The following is a 16,297-nucleotide window of genomic DNA, read 5'->3' on the forward strand; positions in this document are numbered from 1 at the left end:
CCAGCATGTCCTGGGCAGGTGGAGGGGATGGTAGACATGGTGGGCACTGCAGGCCAGGTCAGGGCACGGAGGGTGGGGGTCCCGGTCAGGAGAAAGGCACTGGGGTGCCCCATTCAGGGGCTTCCTGGGAGGGTGGTTTGAGACCCCCGAGGGAACCCCAGCTCAGCGGCAGGCTTTTCCTCTCCCTTAAAGTAACCATGTGCAGAAGCTGGGTTCTGCTGCCAGACAACTTTGTTTTTACTTTCCTTGTCGAAGACCTGGGCACAGTCCCCAGAACCAGCTCAGGGCTGGGTGGCTGTGCAGGAGGGGGCCCCGGCCAGGGCTCCTGGGACCGCCAGAGCTCTGATCACTAAGCATGTACGAAATCTAAGCGCTGGGCAAGGGCTCTGCCTGCCGCATTTCACTTCGCCCTCACAGGAGCTCTCAGCACGGGCGAGGAACAGACACGGCGTGTCCAGGTCTGCCCAGGGCACAAGCAGGACCCAATTTGGCCCTGGCCCAGGACTGCAGCTCAGCCCTGGGATCCACAAAACCCTCGTGACTCAGCCAGACCCCGGGGGGCAAACAGAGGCTCAGAGACTCCGCAGGGCACCTGTCCCCGGTGATCCAGGACTGCCCACCCGTGGCAGGCTGGGCTTCCGACCCCGCGGCCGCACGGCTGTCCTGGGCACCGCAGGGCAGGGTTTCGGGGCCAGGCGTGACCGTGAGCCCAAGGTTGGGGGGCCTGCCTGCCTGGGGTCCTTCCCCTGTCTACAGAGCTGGCCACTGCCCAGGCCTGAGGGGGCCACAGTGACATGACCCCCCACCACCACCAGATCGCTAAGGCATCCAAGTGAACTGGCCACCCCCACCTGCATGAGCCTCCCACCCACACTGTGGCTGGTCCTGGCCACTTGCCTGAGTTCCTTTGACATGTCTGTTGTCTATTATGTACTGGCGCCGACCCCAACTTCTGAGACCTCCCCTCTCCGTGAGGGGCCCATGGGTGTCCAAGGGTCAACAGAGCAATACCACTGTGGCTTGGGGACCCCCCCCACAACCCAGGCCTAACCTCAGGGCACTGTCTGCCTGGGTGAGTCAGAGGTAGGAATGGCCCTGAGACAACACCAGGCTTCAGCGCTCCATCACACCCCCTTCCCTCCTGCCTCCTGGACCCTGGGCCAGACTGGCTCCCCAGCCAGTGCCTGCCCCCTTGAGGGCTCCCCTCAAATTGGAGATTCTCACCTTAGGCCGCACTGGCTTCCCCTGGGGGGCTGTGGGCTGCAGGGATTCCTCTGGAAGCTTGTGCTCAGAGGTCCAGGTGGGCTGAGCATGCCCGGGGGCTGCTGCTTTTGCTGCTGGACCAGGGAGCTCGCTTGGAGGACTGCTGTCCTGAAGGATGGGCCCCAGAGCAAGGCTGGACTCGCAGTGGCTCCCAGTTGGCTCTGAATAAAGCCACTTCCCTAGGGCCAGCCTGGATGCCCTGCCTCTGCGCTGTGGGGGCACAGGCCTGTCTTTGCCCCACGGCCCCTCGGCTTGGGACGCCTCTGGGACCGCTGCCCACTTCCTTCCAGGCGGCCGATTCCTTCTGACCCTGCCGGCTGATGCCCAGGTCTCCCCATCTGCAGGAAGCCTGGCCCTCTGTGCACCCAGCTGTGCTCTGCATACCCTGTGCTTTCGTCCTGAGCCGCCGCCTTCCCGCCAGTCCCCGCGAGGCCCTGGGAGCCCCCGCACTGTCAGCCTGCCCTTGATGCACAGGCTCCAGTAAACAGCAGGCGCTGTCTGTGCCCCTGTGCGCTGTGCACTGGCCACAGTAGAGCCCCTGGCAGCTAAGCACTGGAGGAGGCAGATGGAAACTTTGGAGCCATTGATGCATTTCCGGGAAGAGGCTCAAGCCGGCTGTGAAGGGCTCATGCCAGAGGGGTGAGCAGAGGAGGGAGACTGAGGCTGCTGAGCCCAGGAGGCCCTGACCACATCTGCTTCCGCTCCTGGCCTGCTCTATGGCATCAGGAAAGCCTCACTGCACCAGAGCCTCAGTTTACCGTCTGCGAAAGCATACGGGGACAGCGCCTGCGCTGCTGGTGCTCCAGGGAGACAGCGCAGGTCACATCCTTTAAGCCTCACCATCATCCTTGGCTTCCCCGGTGGCTCAGCGGGAAAGAATCTGCCTGCAGTGCAGGAGATGCAGAGGACATGTGTTCAATCCCTGGGTCTGGAAGGTCCCCTGGAGGAGGGTGTGGCAACCCACTCCACTATTCTTGCTGGGAAAAATCTCATGGACAGAGGACTCTGGTAGGATATAGTCCCTGGGGTCACAAGGAGTTGGCCACGCCCCAAGTGACTGAGCACACACACACGTTGTCCCTGGAGTCAGAATAATTGACTCCATTTTACAGATGAGGAAACTGAGGCTCAAGGAGAGAATGACACTCGCTTAAGGTCAGTGACAGGCAGAACTCGGGGCCAAGCTGGAGGGACGAGACTTTTATAGAAACGCCGGCCGCCTCTGGCATCGCACAGTGATTGAACAAACACCCAGCCCAGCATCGACAGCCAGTCCCCGTGTCCTGACTCCAGGACGGGAGGGGCTGCCTCGTGCTCTGGGGAACAGAGGCACCTGGGGATGAGAGCGAGATGGTTCAGAGAGAGGTCACGGTCAGCGCAGACTTCCGGGGAGGCGACAGCCCTGGTCTGTCTGGGAGTCAGACAGACCTGGGGGTGAATCCAGGCTCCTCGCCCTAGTGCCAGGGCGACCACGGGCATCGTGTCCTCATCTTCAGAACAAGATGTTCATGCCAGTCTCCACGAGCATCTGTGGGTGTGGGCAGTGTGCCAGCCTGTGCCGTGTGGAGGTCACGGCAGGGAACAGGACCAGGGTGCCAGCCTCCTCCTGGTCCTCAGGGAGCAGGACTTCTGGGGAGCCCCGAGCCTGGCCTGAGATGCAGGGATTCTTGACAGAGCCCTGCTGACTGCATCCCCTCTGTGTTTTGAGTGCTTTTTTGCTGCATCCCTGGGGCTCCGCCTCCCCACCCACCCCTCTGGGCCCGAGTTTCCTGCTTGCCTGCTCCCCGGGCCTGCTCTGTCTCGCGCCAGGCCCACGGTGGCCGTGGAGCCTCTGCACACTGCCCTCTCTGCCTACAATGCCCTGCTCTCATAGGCTGTGTGGCTCTTCCCCTCATTGCACGCAGGTCTCTGCTCAAATTTCTCCTCCTGAGAGACCTTCTGTGACCATCTGTCCAAAATAACCTCCCTCCCCACCATGGCTCCCGTACCCCAAGAGGCTCGTCCTTACAGCCCTTACCCCTTTACACATGATACATTCATTCATTGTCTGTCTCTTCTCCCAGGAATCTGAGTCACTGAGGACAGGGGCTCTGTCTGTTCTGCTTCTTGCTGTATCCTGGTGCCCAGAACAGTGGCTCGTATCACCTCAGTTAAGTGATGAATGAATGAGTGAATCCAGCAGGAAGGCTCGGGAGGGTGTTGACAAGGACAGTCACCAGGTCAGTTCTGCTTTTTAAAAACTCTGTGGCTGTGGGGTGGGTGGCTGGGCACAGAGGCAGGGTGGGAGGGGCCACCTGGAGGCTAGCATAGGCTTCAGATGACAAGAGGGGTGGAGACAGAGAGAAGGGGGTGACTGGGAGGCAGGATGGGGGGCGGTGGGGGGGAGTCCTGGGGACCCCGAGGCTTCAGGCCTGGGTGTCTGCATGATGGGGAACCCCTGAGTCTGCAGTGCTCCTGCCTGTGAGAGGCAGCATGGTGCGGCCCAGGACTTGCCTCCAGGCTCGGCATCACCCTGGGTAAGCTGCTTAACTCCTCTGTGTCTCAGCGTGCTCACTGACCAAGTGGGGGTGATACTGAGACTCCCCTCATAATTGGGAGCACTAACCTACATCCTGAGGAGCAGCCTTGGCTAATCAGGGTCCTGGCCAAGATGGAGGAACTGGGCTGAGATTTAGCCTATGGCCTGAAACAACTAAGTATCCAGGACAAAATCTATGAAACAATGGTTCCCAAGGCACTGGCATCAGGCGATGAAGGCCCATCCTCAAGAGATGGGCAAGGAATGAGGACAGTCCAGACTGAACAGGCTCCCCACCTGGTGAGAGTGTCCAGGCTCCCCACCTGGTGAGAGTGTCCAGGCTCCCCACCTGGTGAGTGTCCAGGCTCCCCACCTGGTGAGTGTCCAGGGTCCCCACCTGGTGAGAGTGTCCAGGCTCCCCACCTGGTGAGAGTGTCCAGGCTCCCCACCTGGTGAGAGTGTCCAGGCTCCCCACCTGGTGAGTGTCCAGGGTCCCCACCTGGTGAGAGTGTCCAGGCTCCCCACCTGGTGAGAGTGTCCAGGCTCCCCACCTGGTGAGAGTGTCCAGGCTCCCCACCTGGTGAGAGTGTCCAGGCTCCCCACCTGGTGAGTCTCCAGGCTGCAGGGCAGGGGAATCCAGGTGGGGCCTGGTGGTCCCCCTGAGTTGGGGAGAGAGAGCTGACTCCAAGGAAGCTGAGTGATGCTACTGCACACGGCAGGGTCTTAGGCAGGAGGAGCTACATAGAACCATGAATCTGTGCAGAGGGTCCCCTTGATTACTCAGGTACATACCAGTCAGCACAGCTATGTGGGTGAAACTCCCTGAGGTCAGAGAAAGAAACTTTTTTTTTTAAGAGAAAGAACCATTTGAAAAGATTCTAGGGAACAATACTGGAAGCTCACACAGGTCTGGGAATAGTTCCTGCTCCTATCAGAGAGGAAAACTTCATAATTCCTGGAGCATTGGTTAGAAAATTCAGAGGGCTTTGACTAAATGTGCTTTGTTCCTGCCTCCCAAAGCATAACAGCTAGGGCTGAAACCAGCTGTTTTCAAGTAACAACCAAACCCCAGAACAAAGCTCACAAACATATACAGGGGATGTAGCACCCAACAAGGTAAAATACACAAGGTTAGCATCCAGTAAAAAATTCCTCGGCATGCAGACAAAAACAAATACAATCCACACGGAAGGGAAAAATCAACCGGAACTAACCCAGAAATGGCACAGATGATAGAATTAGGAGACAAGAACATTAAAATAGTTATCGTAACTGTCGCCCACATGTTGAAACACTAGAGAAAAAATTGGACACGTTAAGTAGAAACATAGAAGATGTTAAAAAGAACGAAATCAGATTTCTAGAGATAAAAAAAGACACGACGTCTAAGATGAGAAATACACTGGTTCACTTAGTGCAGAAGAGAAGATCCGTGAACTTGGAGACGGCGATAGAACGTATCCAGAATGAACACAGAGAGAGAAAAGACAAAATGCAAATAAGTGAACAGAGCCTCAGTGAGACGTGGGAAACTTCAAGTGACCTCATCGATGTGTAACTGGAAATCCTAAAGGAAGGAGGATGCAGAAAAGATGATCAGAAGTAGTCCTGGATGAAACATTTCCAAAGTGGGTGAAAACCTATGGACCCACAGATCCAAACACTCAGAAGCACAAACAGAAGAACCACGAAGAGAACAGCACCAGGAACATCAAACTCCTTAAAACCAGGGATGAGGACAAAATCTGAGAGGAAAGGGCACAGGCCGTGGGATACAGGCAAGAAGGATGGCCGACTTTGCGCTGGAAATGATGAAAGCCAGGAGACAGTGGGTAGCATCTTCAAAGAAGGCACACCAACCTAGAATGCTCTACCCAGCAGAACACCCTTCTGACGTTAAGGTGAAATAAAGGACAGTATGAGCACTGTCTCCTCTTCTTGACTAGAAAGCCCTGTAGGGCAGGGCCCACAGCTCAGCTCCTTGCCAGACTGCACACGCTGTCTGGACCTGCTGCTGGAGGAGTCTCATTTTCTTGCTGGGTTTGGGTTCCCAGTGACCCTACCTGAGCAGTGGGGGGGAGCCACGTGGGAAGTTCCCTGCTTTTGGGGAGGCCAGGTGGAGTGTGGCTTGTCTTGGGGGAGGCCCAGGTGAAAGGAGCAGTGGCCCTTCAGGGGCTCACCCCACTGGGGACCCTGCCTTCTGGGACCCGGGCCCTGCCAAGTGAGCAAGGAGGAGGTGGGTGGAGGCATGCTGGCATGACGACCTTGTGCTCTGCATTCCCCTCATTATCCCCACAGGTGTGTGACAGCACAAAGGAAATCTGCATAATGTTTTTAAAAACAACCAACCAAAAAATATATAAATTTTAGCTGTTCACAAGGTTACAGGCAGTTTCCATGGCTACCGTTGAAAGCCGTACGCACCGAGGTGAGGAGGTGGGGCTCCCTTTAACCCAGTTGATAAGGGCACTTGTACAATTAATTTTGGCCCAGGAACCAGGCGCCTGGCTGCTGGGCTGGAGGCAGCGAGGAGGGCAGAAAGCAAGCCAGGAGGTCCCTGTCCCTCCCCCGTGCCCCCCACCCCCGCCCGCCCACCGGCCGGCACGGTTTCTGGTGGCTACTTAGAACAGCACCCGTGACTTTACGGCTCTCTCCAGTGTAAGCTGGCTTTTCAGGCAGGGAATCCCTGAAGCACCAGCAGCCCTGTGGGCTCGGAAGACAGCATGCCATCCTCCCTACAGGTGGGGACTGAGGACCGGGGACCAGGGCCATCCAGGAAACCACAGTCAGTGAGATGAAGGCCTGGGCAGCTGGTGCACTTGTGAACTCCCGCCCGGCATACCCGGCGTGGCCCTGAAATTCCCACCCCCACTGGAGACCACCCAGAGCAGACAGAGGGGCCAGGGCCAGCCCTTCCTGCTGAACCCAGGCCGGGCCACCTGCCCTGGAGCTGCGTGTGTGTGTATGGGGGGTGGGGCAGGCACATGTGTATGTGTTTGTATGTGTGTGTGCATGTGTGTATCTGCCTGCGTATGCCGTACACGTGTGTGTAGGTTTCGTGTGCACATCTGTGCAGGTCTGTGTGTGCGGTGCTAATGCGATTGAAGAGCAGATGAGCAGAGGCAAAGGAAAATCAAGCCACCGGGTTTTTCCGAAGACACAGGCAGGACCATCTCACACTGGGGGCCGGTGTCTCCACCACTCTGTCTGGATACACCCCTTAAGTTCAGGGGACCTGGCACCTGCCACGGAAAGCCCCCTGGACCCCGGCCCTTGTCTCTGACCAGTGCAGCTCATTTAAGTCAGGCTCAGCGTCTGCCTTGTGGCTTCAGGGAGGGTCTGCAGTGGGTGTGGGGAAGGGAAAGGGGGGGCAGAGGGTGAAGGGTGGGTGGGCAGCCAGGGGACCTGCGGAGCAGGTGCAAAGAGGCTGCTCTGAGGTGGTGGCATCAGGGACTCCCGGGACCCAAGCACCCATGTCCTGTGGTCTTAGAAAATCAGAATGCCTGGGCCACAGATGCCGAGAAGCGGAATCCCCCGTCTCCTCCTAGGTTCAGAAGGGCCTTTGGACGTTACCTGGCCTAATCACCTGCTCCGTGAACAGTACGGGAACTTTTCTTCTCTTGAAACCACAATTCATCCAAGGTGGTCAACCCGAGGTGTTGGATCTCCAATTCTCCCTAGTGGGGCAGAGGAGGGCAGGACCACCTCTGATGCTCAGTCAAATGCTAAGCTTTCTGTTCCTACCTGGAGTCACTGCTGGTTCTCTCCAAGTACAAGCCAGGGGGGCCCCTGAAGAAGGCCCCCCGGCCTGTGCGCCCCCACCCTGGGGACAGAGGCCTCATAGGGCAGCAGTCAGCCCCCGGTCCATCCTCACCCCGTGCCCACTCACTCGCCTCTTCATTCGTCTGATGGTTTATGAAGCTCCACTGCCCACCGGGCCTGCCGGCACCACAGCTGCAAACTTGCCGCAAGCCGTCTTCCACCCTCGGCGACCGCAGTCAACTCAGCAACCCCCTTTTCCACTTCTGGGGGCCACTCAGATGCCCTGGGCAGTCTTCCCTGGCCCAGGCACCAGCGAAGACTCTGTTCGAAGCAATCTGTTTACATCCATTTTCCCTTAAAAAAAAATTGGGCTCAGCCATTTTTAAGTGAGTGTAGGCGTGTTGTTGAAAGGGCCCGTCTTGCAGATTAAATGATTTTTTTTTCAAAATCAGGAGTCGCTGTCAGTGAAGAGTGGCATTAACCCCCAAGGCCTGGCCAGGAGCCGAGGCCCCACCTAGTGAGGCCGTGAGTCTGGAGCCGTCAAGCAGCACCTCGTCTGACGATCACGCTTCTGCCGCTGGAGGGCGGTGGGCGCTGCTTGGAACAACCCCGGGTGCTGGCTGACCTCCTGCCAGGTGGGCTGACTTCCTATCTCTGTACGTTCTGAAGCCTTGCTTCCCCGAACAGGCTTGGATGGTGTTGCTTCTGACTTGAGATGTCGGGGGAGGGGGTGGTCCTCAGTCCAGGGAAAGTTGGCAGAGGCCAGTGCTCCCTCCTGTCCCCAGCAGGTGCGGCTGACCTTGACCTTGAGAATGGCACAGAAACATCCAGCCACCCAACAAAACCTGTAAGTGCCCCACTTGGGTGCCAGCTCTGGGCTCCCTGGTGAGCCAGACCGACAGGTACCATTCTTGATGGGCTCCTGGGCTGTAGACGGAAGGAGGCCAGGGGCCACAAGCTGCAGAGCCGGGTGCTCACCGGCCGAGAGCGTGTCCTGGACCTGACCTCCTCGGGAGGTGGCATGAGGTCAAGGTCGCTTCCCTAACAGGCAGACCTGTGCCAACCATCAGGGACCTTTCAGGCAGGGAGGCGAAGAGGCAGGAGGACCCCTAGGGACAAGGGTCTCGAACGTTCCAGAATGGAAGTAAGTGCGGCAAGGGATGTCAGTGATGAGGCTGGGAGTGGTGGCTGGCAGGGTCTGTCCCCTGCAGGGCCCCTGGACTGTACCAGGCGTCTGGGAGCTGGCCTCAGCAAGGACGGCTTTCAAGGTGGCGCAGTGGTAAAGAACCTACCTGCCAATGCCGGAGACACAGGAGACGCGATTTCAATCCCTGGGTCGGGAAGATCCCCTGGAGAAGGGAATGGCAACCCACTCCAGTGTTCTTGCCTGGAGAATCCCGTGGACAGAGGAGCCTGGTGGGCTCCAGTCCCGGGGGTTGCAAACAGTCAGAGACGAATGAACATAAACACGGGGTACCAACACACGCGACCACAGAGAATCTGAGCTCCAGCCCCGCCCACCAGAGCCAGAGACCCCGGAGTCCAGCACCAGGCTGCATGTGTCACGCTCCTCTGGCACGCGGGGTCTCAGGTGGGTGACGACGAGCCCTCACTGTGAGAGGCGGATGACTGCCCCGTCTGTAGGGACCAGAGAGGTTCAATCACACACCTGCGGTCACCAGCGGGAGGAGCGTGGGCCGGGTCCCAAGCCCGGGCCTGTTCTGAGCTTCCCACTGCACCTGCGGCCCAGCCAGTCCCCGTCCATCCCCACCCCACGCCCTCCTCCTTGCCTCACCTTCCCTCATCCTGATGTCTAAATGCACCGACGCAGAGGGCAGACAGCAAAACCAGACACAGCCCAGCGGTGGTAAATTGTTAGTCGCTCAGTCGCATCTGCTCAGTCCCCGTGGACTGTAGCCCGCCAGGTCCCTCTGCCCGTGGCATTCTCCAGGCAAGAACACTGGAGTGGGTTGCCGTGCCCTCCTCCAGGGGATCTTCCCGACCCAGGGATCGAACCTGGGTCTCCTGCCTTGCAGGCAGATTCCTTACCGTCTGAAACACCAGGGAAGCCAAAGCCACCGTGAAAGTGATTGTTCAAGATGCAGCGTTGTAAAACAAAATATTTTTGGGGAAGAGAAATCTGTTTAGTAATTAGGGGGAACTCTCTCGTGTAAGAAGTTCCATGACAATTAAAGTTGACTATGTTTTTCATTTTGTAAACAGGTTTGCACTGAGCCAGGAGCCTTCTGCATAATGAGCACTTTAACCAAACAAACCCCAAACACAGGTAAATACCAGACGCTCACAAAGTTACAAGAGTGGCTGCATTTTCTGTGGTGAAACGGACTCTTTTCACTGTCTTCCTTCAAGCCAGGACTGGATCATCGCATCTTGGGGTCGGCCCTCTCAGAGCCATGGTTGGCTTTGTGGTGTTTCAGGGGGAGCCCCCGACAGGAAAAGACACGTGGTTCCTGGATCTCCATGTGGGTGCTTCTCTAAGCCAGCGGCTCTGCTGGGTTCTGGGAGCAGTGGCTGGTGCCGGTGGTTGGGGGGAGGGCCCCCTGCGGAGAAAGGATCCAGGGCTCGCCTTTGAACTGGAAAAGTGAGCGTTTTAATTTTGTCTGAAGAGAGCCCCTGAATGGACGGAGTGTGGGCACATTTGCCAAAGCCAAGTGGAAGAATTTGGAAAACAGGATGTAAATATGACCTTTCCACCTGCAAGGTGAGGCCCAGGACAGCGTTCCAGATAAACTAACGATGCTTCCCGGGCCACCCCGCTCCTCCGGTGGGTCAAACACACCCCCAAGGTCCCCACCGCAGCCCCAGGCTTTCCTGCCTCCTCCCACGCTTGGCAAAACAACAGGCATTAACGCTCGGGGTGCATCGGCAGCAACTGCAAACCCAGCTGCCGCAGCGGGGCCGGGGGCGGGGGCGCAGCAGTGGGTCCTTCATTTACTGCAGCAGAGTGCCCTCAGCCCAGGGGCAGGGTGTGTGTGTGTGTGTGTGTGTGGGTGTGTGTGCGCGAGCGTGTGCGCGTGCGCCTTTTCAAGCCCGGCAGAGACCAGAGGATGAGAGAGGGGGCCGTGGGTGGGGAAACCAACTTCAATCACAGCACATTCTCAAGTGCTTCGAGCCAGGGAGACCCCCAGGAAGGAGCCCAGGTGGTTCTCAAGGGGAGCAGAGAGGTGAGGAAACCCAGAGCATCTTCAGTGGGTCCCCCGTTACCAGCCAAAACCAACAGACGTGCCCCCACATCTGAGGGATGGCAGAAACGCGCCATCTCTCCAGCGTGTGTGCTCCTGTCCACTCCATGCTCATCTCTCAGGGCTTAGCTTGAATTCCACCTCCAGGAAGCCTTCCCTGACTGCCCCAGCTCGCAGGGTGCCTTCCTCTGAACCCGGGCAGTGCCCGCCCAGGGTACAATCCACCGGGAACTGCCCTTGCCCTGTCAGACATTCAATGCATGCACATCCCTCACCTGAGGCCGTGCCTCCCTCCCGCCCCAAGCCACTCCCTGTGGGCATTACTGAACCAATCTGTACAAACTACACAACAGAGACGAAAGCCTGCTAACTAAGAAGCATCCAGGTAACTCGACGAGAGAAAGGGGTGCTGGCGTGGGAAGATGTTCCAGACCAGCCAATGAAACGACAAGGGAGGCAGAGGAGCCCCCGGGGACGCCAGCGTGGCTGCAGCGACGCTGACGGCCCAGCTCAGGTGTGCGGGCTGCAGCCGGAACCGTGCCTTTACTTTGTCACAAAGCTGGATGGCTTGATTTATTTTTTTAACAGCAGGCATGCATTTATTCTATTTAAAAAACTCTTTAATGTAGATTACAATGAATATATGTTCATTAATAACGTGAGGAGCATAAGGTAGACCATCACCTACAAGAGCTTTCTGCAGGCACAGCCCTTTTTCTGTTCTGGCGTAGAGTATGCTTTCCACAACAGTGTGTCTCAAACATTGCTGAGCACCAGAGTTCTACAGCAGGTCTGGAGGGGGCCTGAGGACCTGACTTCCCAACCAGCCCCCAGGGATGCTGAAGCTGCTGGTCTGCGGAGGACCACTGCTCCAGCTGATGCTTGGATGGTTGCTGTTGTCCTTCCTTAGTCACTAGGTCTTCCCAGAGAAGGGATCTTCCCAAGCCAGGGATCGAACCTGGGTCTCCTGCATCTCCTGCTTGGCAGGTGGACTCTTCGCCTCTGAGCCACCCGGGAAGCCCATGCTTGTGGATGGTATGTGGAACTAAATACTGCAAATAGTGGTAATAATAGTCTCCAGGGACCCAGGGCCCGCACAGAGGCCCAGCTGCCAGACAGAACCGGCCTGGGAGTGCCCCCAGGGGCCACCTCTGCCATTACGGCTGCCTGCAGAGACCACGCACCTGGTCGGGTAGAATCAAGACACAGGTGACAGTCAGGGAACCATGTGGTCCCAGTGTGGGGGTAGAATCAAGACGCAGGTGACAGTCAGGGAACCATGTGGTCCCAGTGTGGGGTCTGCCCGCTTCTCAGCCACGAGGTAAGCCTGTGGCCAAGCCCGGACGTGACCACCAGCAGGAGCTGCCCCAGGGTAGACCCGGCTGGGGAGAAAGGTTCTTGCTAGCACACAGCAGCGTATGGACTGGACGTTATTATTGCCGTTTTGTGAATGGAGAGCCTGGGGTCCAGAGAGGCTAAGCAACTCCACTGAAGACACAGTTCCAGTCAGCCCCGAAGGCTGCGCTCCTGCCTACCGGGCCACACTGTCCACCTGTCCTCGTGGCTGGGGGGCATGGCAGGCCAGGCTGCAGCTCCAAGAGCCTGGCTTGAGCTGAGCCACTGCCCAGGCCCCTGATCAGCCCCACTTGGGCCTCCGGGCTGGTCCAGCCCTCTCTCACCTCTGCCATCTGGGAAAGCTGAGCCTGGCGCCTGCCCGCCTCTCACTCTCCTGGCCCAGGCTGCTACTGCTTTCCTCTGGCTGAATGCTGCAGTCTCCTCCCAAGCCTCCCTGCCTCCAGCCTCACCCCCTCCTGGGAATCCTCCACACTGCGCCCCTGAGAGCCAGATCTGCCTGGGGTCCTCCCAAGGCTCTTCCCACCTGTGGTTCCTGGAGACCTTGGAGAAAGCCCACCCACAGAGCTGGGCTCACAAGCCTTGCCTGATCTGACCTCCCACCTGCTCCCCACTTCCAATCCCAGGGCTCTCACCAGGACTGTTTATTTAATCCTCCAAGGCTCCCAGGGAATTAGGGGCCACAGTCCCCACTTCACAACGGGGGCGCAGCAGCACTGGGCCTGGAACTCACGCCTCGGTCTGAGTTCGGGGCTCTTGCTCACCCTCTGCCCAGGGCAGGCTGGCCCATCCACCTGGGTTTCCTCCTGCAGTCCCTCCATCCCCACCTCCACCCTCGGACTCCCCCAGGAAGCAGGTCGGGGAGGTTCGCCACCGTGAGCCTCTGTGGGGAGGGGACCTGATTCCCAAAGGAACAAAGAGCTTTGCAAAGACAAACAGGCGCAAGCTGGGCACCCAGGAGCCTTTCTGCTACACAGTGCAAGGAGAGAAGCTGGCAACCCGAAGATGCTGGGCTTGTCAAATCCCCTCTGGAGCAAATCCAAAGGGACTGAGATACAGCAAAGAAAGCCAGTGCCGAGGAGGGCAGCAGAGCCAGGCGGAGAAGCCCAGCCGCGTGGCCTCAGCGGGGCCGACCCTGGACTAGGCTCCGGGCACCAGTGACGCGGCCGGGACTCTCAGTTACCCCCCATGTGCTGGGGTGGGGGTGGAGGCAGGAGCACCCCCTTTTTTGCACATGACGAGTCCGAGTGATTTGCCCAGAGCAGCCTGGAATCCACTCTCTCTGCCATGGGAATTGCCTTTTCCCTGATGCACAGATGTGGACCTGCTGCTCCAGGGACAGAGACAGGCTGGGGGCTGCCGTGGAGGACTGGACAAGGGCCGGCTGCCACTCTGCCTTGCCTCCCGCCTGGCAAGCCTCAAGTCAGAGATGATTTACTGAGATGTAATGAAGCTCTCCTGCAGCCCCATCTGCCCCCTCTCCCGCTGTAATCACTCCTCTGGGCTCCCGCTGCCATCACTCCGTAGAGCCAGCCCGTGTGGCTGGAGCCCAGAGGCTTGTCTGCAGGAATGAGTCCCAGGGCTCTGTAGCCTCCCGGCCGGACACACCACCTGGCTTGCCCAGAATCAGCGCCGGGAGTCGGTGACTTTGAACCAGCCCCCAGACATACAAGACTGGGGTCCTCACTTGAGAGGGAAGTGGCGTTGGTGGGATTGGCCCCAGGCCAGCCCTGAGATTTCAAAACCCCACTGAACTCCTCTAAGACTTCGACTCCTCCCATCCAGCCTTACCTGCTCCATTTGGGGCTGCGATGAACAGACTTGCAATGGCCCACGGGGGACGTGACGTGATTCACCCCATCATTTCACAGATGGGAAACCAAGGTCTGGAGAGAGAGCGACTTGTCCAAGGTCACCCAGAAAGGTGGACAGAACTGGGCAGAGAAACCCCGGCTCCTCCAGCTGTGGCTGTCTTTCCCCGCCCAGTGCCCTCATCCACTTTGTCGTGCTGACGTATCGTGGTGTCTGGGGGCTCAAAGCCTTGGAGGCTGGACGGGAGCTCTGGGGTGGGCATGTTCTCCCCTCCCCACGCTAGAGAGGCGAAGATGGAGCAACGGCAATCCTTCTGTGGGCAAGAGCCTGGAGCAGAGCATCCGCTTGCTCCAGGAAGGCCGGCAGGGCTCCCCGGAGCTCCCCACCCCTACTCTTGTGCATCCTGGGAGCTCCGAGGCTGGGAGAGCCTGGAGGTCCTTTTTGGAGCCCAAACCCTTCAGGAAACCATTTCCAAGCTTTCCCAGTGAATCCCCGGGATTCAGCCCCTTTGGAAATGCAGTCCACGGGGAGACAGAAGCTCTGCAGGGTCCAGGGCATGGGGATTACTTTGTCTTTTTCTTCTTGTTCTCCAGGTGCCTAGCCGGCCGCTGCCACATAAAAGAAAGGATGAAGAAAACCCCACACTGCCTGAGCCCCAGCTTCAGGAGCAGGACGCATGTTTCAGAAGCCCCTAGCACACAAGCTCTTTAGAAAGCTAGTGGTCAGCATGCATGAGGTTAAACAAACTCTACCAGCACAGGAGGTACTCACACCCACCTGCTTAGATAAGAAGAGCCCTGGTCACCGAGACCCAATGCCCCCCAAGGAGGAGGAGAAGGGTGGGAAGATGGGCACGTGCGTTTTCCTGGCAAGCCCGAACTTTGGGGGGTTGGAAGTCCTCAGTGCTCCTGGAAGCCATCCTTCCCCAAAAGCCTGGCCTGGCCTGGTTGGAGAGCGTTGGGGGGGGGGTCCCTCCTTGTCTCCCATGCCAGCTTCTTGCAGGCATGCGAGGGGGCATGCTGGGGCTACGGCCTCCAGGATGCTCCCTCATTTTCCAGATGGGTCCTTGAACTTGACCCTCAAGATCCTAGTCTCAGAGCTGCGGGGGGCTGCCCACTGGCAGGATTCCTCATGCCCAGGTGGCCCTTGGCCTTGGGAGTATGGGACGTGGAGTGAGTTGAAACAACAGAGCTGGAAGGGTGGGCAGGATTTTTAGTGTTCGCAGCGTCTTTCCATCCCCGACTGGAGAAACCAAATACCAGACTGGTCTCCCCTCCCCCACTTCAACTGAGATTTCGGACAGACAAAGGTGGGAGTGAGGCGGGCAGCAGGCGGGTGCGTCTGAGGCCAGCTCTACCCCTTACTGGCTGTGTGACCTTGGGGCAGTGGCTGAACTTCCCTGAGCCTCGGTTTCCTTATCTGTCAAGGAGGGCCAATGCCCCTCTTCTCCTGGGTGTTGAGTGCCTTGAATGGGTGACACCGCACGTCTGGCCCCAGCAGGGTGTCTCGCAGGAGGCGGATCTAGGTAAACAAAGGGCTCAGCCCCTGGCGGCAGAGAGAACAGGGCCCAGGCTCCCCTGGGAAAGTTTCCCTCTCCAGCATCCCTCATCCCCCCGCCAGGAGGGAGACGAGGCATTCCTTGGCACCGTGGGTACCCCCGCCTGTTCCTCAGGCCCTCGCTGCCCACCTCCGGTTCTGTCCACAACCTCCTCGACAGGCGCGTACTTTGAGGGCAGCCAGGGATGGGACGGGTGTCAGCGGCCCTGCAGCTGCCCGGGACAGGAGCCTGGCGCAAGGCAGCCCGGGGCAGGCTGCGGTGGGCACTCCAGACCAAGTAGGCACTGCGCCTGGGCTTCCCCGCCTGCCTCCTCTGCCCACGCGCCCCGTGACCCGCGCGCCCGCTCGGCCCTTACCTTGAACCATGGGAACGGCGCGGCCCCGGCTGGCCGAGGACTTGGGCGCACGTGACGGGGCGGTCCGGCGTCCGTCCCAGGCCAGGCGCAGCTAGTAGCGGCCGCTCATGCCCAGGCCACGGCTGCGGCGCCTGCTGGGGCCCGGCGGGCGAGGCGGGCGCGGGAGAGGCTCCAGAGGACCGCGGCAAGCGGCTGCGTGCCCAGGCGGCAGCCCCTCGCCAGCGCCGGCTGCGCCGCGGCTCCGGACGCCAGGCTGGCTCCCGGCGAGCCGCACGCGCGCTGCTCCGGCTGCGTCCCGGGCGCGGGGCGCGCGCGCAGGCGGGGAGGGCGCGCGCCCGAGCCGGGCGAGAAGCGCGCCGCCGGCCCCGCGCGCGGCGTCGTCGGGGGCTGCGGGGAGCGGCCTGGGAGCTGTCCCTGGTGCTGACGGCGGGTGCGCTCCGGGCCGGGGGTTCGCGACCTCCCGCCGGCCTGGG

General features: G+C 59.3%; 1 protein-coding gene across 1 annotated transcript in view; it reads right to left on the reverse strand.

The window, feature by feature from the left end:
* Positions 1–16,092, reverse strand: part of FAM163B (family with sequence similarity 163 member B) — a 29,336-nt gene extending 13,244 nt beyond the window's left edge. Inside the window, exon 1 of the mRNA XM_070799644.1 lies at positions 15,825–16,092. The gene's annotated coding sequence lies outside the window, so the exon portion shown is untranslated. The remainder of the gene's footprint in view (positions 1–15,824) is intronic.
* Positions 16,093–16,297: the final 205 nt, after the last annotated feature.

This window comes from Bos indicus, chromosome 11 (assembly GCF_029378745.1).
Source record: "Bos indicus isolate NIAB-ARS_2022 breed Sahiwal x Tharparkar chromosome 11, NIAB-ARS_B.indTharparkar_mat_pri_1.0, whole genome shotgun sequence".
Classification (NCBI taxonomy): Eukaryota; Metazoa; Chordata; class Mammalia; order Artiodactyla; family Bovidae; genus Bos; species Bos indicus.